Source organism: Suricata suricatta, chromosome 10 (assembly GCF_006229205.1).
Source record: "Suricata suricatta isolate VVHF042 chromosome 10, meerkat_22Aug2017_6uvM2_HiC, whole genome shotgun sequence".
Lineage (NCBI taxonomy): Eukaryota > Metazoa > Chordata > Mammalia > Carnivora > Herpestidae > Suricata > Suricata suricatta.
The window spans coordinates 57,952,363-57,955,067 of NC_043709.1; the positions used below are offsets into that span (position 1 = coordinate 57,952,363).

General features: G+C 37.1%; 1 protein-coding gene across 1 annotated transcript in view; it reads left to right on the forward strand.

Moving 5' to 3' along the window:
- Positions 1–2,705, forward strand: part of LOC115303619 (olfactory receptor 6C70-like) — a 104,469-nt gene that overhangs the window by 6,438 nt on the left and 95,326 nt on the right. The window lies entirely within an intron of this gene.

Sequence of the window (2,705 nt, forward strand, 5' to 3'; positions counted from 1 at the left end):
TCCCCTGCAATTAGCACATTTTTGTCAATAAGATTGTTTCTGTCTGTGATTAATTGTTTTATGTATTTGGGCACTCCCAAATTTGGCGCATAGATATTTATCATTGTTAGCTCTTCCTGATGGAGAGATCCTATAATATTTATATAATGTCCTTCTTCATCCCTTGTAACTGCCTTTACTGTAAAGCCCAGTTTGTCTGATATAAGTATGGCTACTCTGGCTTTCTTTTGGCTTCCAGTCGCATGATAGATATTTCTCCATCCCTTTCCTTTCAACCTGAAGGTATCTTCAGGTCAAAAGTGAGTCTCTTGTAGACAACAAATAGATGCATTTTGTTTTTTTATCCATTCTGCTACCCTGTGTCATTTGGTTGGAGCATTCAGTCCATTTACATTCAGTGTTATAATTGAAAAATGTGGGTTTAGAGTCATTGTGTTCTCCATTGAATTCATGTTTATAGAGATGTCTCTGGCACCTTGTATACTTTGCAACTTTTCCCTCAGAGTCCCTCTTAGGATTTCTTGTAGGTTTGGTTTGGTGGTCATGAATTCTCTCAATTTTTGTTTATTTGGGAACAATTTTATTTCTCCTTCTATATTGAATGACAGGCTTGCTGGATAAAGGATTCTTGGCTGCATGGTTTTTCTGTTCATCACACTGAAGATTTCCTGCCATTCCTTCCTGGCCTGCCAAGTTTCATTAGATAGGTCTGTACCCACTCTGATAGGTTTCCTTTTGTACGTGAGGGCCTTTTTCTCCCTAGCTGCTTTCAGAATTCTCTCTTTATCTTTGTATTTTCCAGTTTCACTATGATATGTTGTGCCAAAGGTCTATTCAAATTACATCTTAAGGGTGTTCTTTGTGCCTCTTGAATTTGAATGTCTATTTTTTCCCCAAATTAAGGAAATTCTCAGTTATAATTTGGTCTAGTATCCCTTCAGGACCTTTCTCTCTGTCTCCTCTTAAAGAATTTCTATGATATGGATGTTGTTCCGTTTGATTGCATCACTCAGGTCTCGAATTCTCCTTTCCTGCTCCTGGATCAGTTTCTCTCTCTTTTTTTCAGCCACCTCTTTTGCTATAACTATATCTTCTAATTCACCTATTCTCTCTGCCTCATCAATCCTTGAGGTGGCTGCCCCCATTTTGTTACTCACCTCACTTATAGCTTTTTTTAACTCATCACACCTATTTTGAGAGTCCCTAGTCATTGTCTCAGTTGCTTCTTTGATGCTTTTCTCAACCCCAGCGATTAATTTTATGACAAGTTTTTTAAATTCTTGATCTTGTATGTTGTATAGATCTGCCTTGAGCAGCTCTGTGGCTGGGACTTCTTCCTGGAGGTTCTTCAGGGGAGAGTTCCTTCGTTTTGTCATTTTTGCTAGTTTTCTGTCTCTTGTCATCTTTAAAAGGCTCGTTGTGCTCTTTGTACCTGTTAATATCACTCTGTTAAAGGAGCCTTATTTTTTGTTCAGGGCCTGTCATTTAAGGAAACAGGACAACATAGCAATAGAAAAACCAGTCCAGCAATTGCACTACTAGGTATTTACTTAAAGGATACAAAATACTGACTCAAAGGGGCAACTGCAGCCTGTTGTTTTCAGTAGCATTATCAATTGTAGCCAAATTATGGAAAGAGTACATATGTCCACCAACTCATGAATGGATAAAGAAGATGTAATGTACATATATATATAATGGAATATTCCTCAACCATCAAAAAGAATGAAATCTTGACATTTGCAATGACATAGATGGAGCCAGAGTGTATTTTCCTAAGTGAAATAAATCAGAGAAAGATAAATACCATATGATTTCACTAATATATGGATCTTAAGAAACAAAACAGATGAACATAGGGGAAAGAAAAAAAGAGAGGCAAGAGACCACAAAATAGACTCTTTTTAAAAAAAATTTCATAATGTTTTATTTGTTTTTGATATAGAGAGAGACAGAGCATGAGAGGAGGAGGGGCATAGAGAGGAGTCACAGAACTGGAAGCAGGCTCAAGGCTCTGAACTAGTTGTGAGCACAGAGCCTGATACAGGGCTCGAACCGATGAACATGAGATCTGACCTGAGCCAAAGTCAGATGTTTAACCGACTGAGCCACACAGGTGCCCCTAGACTCTTAACTATAGAGAGCAAACTAAGGTTTGTTGGAGGGGAAATTCACAGGGGGATCGCCTAAATGGATGATAAGTATTAAGGAGGGCTCTTCTTGTGATAAGCACTGGGTGTTACATGTAAGTGATGAATCACTAAATTCTACTCTAGAAACTAATATTACACTATATGTTAACTAACTACAGTTTTAAAATATGTTAACTAGAATTAAAAAAAACATGAAACAAAAAATAAATAATTAAAATATAACATGAAAATGTAGTGAACTTAGACTATAGCTGATTAAATTAGATTTTGAACAGTTATTAGGATCTATACAATAATCTCTCTGAATTGTCAGGCATGCAGATTGGATAGAAGACATCTGTGATGAAAAACTATACAGTAACAACATTCATACTGCTGGGACTGACAGATGACCCTGAGCTGCAAGTTCTGATTTTTATCTTTCTATTTTTTACCTATCTGCTGAGTGTGACGGGAAATCTGACCGTCATCACACTCACTTTTGTGGATCCCCACCTTCAAACACTCATGTACGTTTTTTTACAAAATTTCTCCTTCTTGGAGATCTCATTC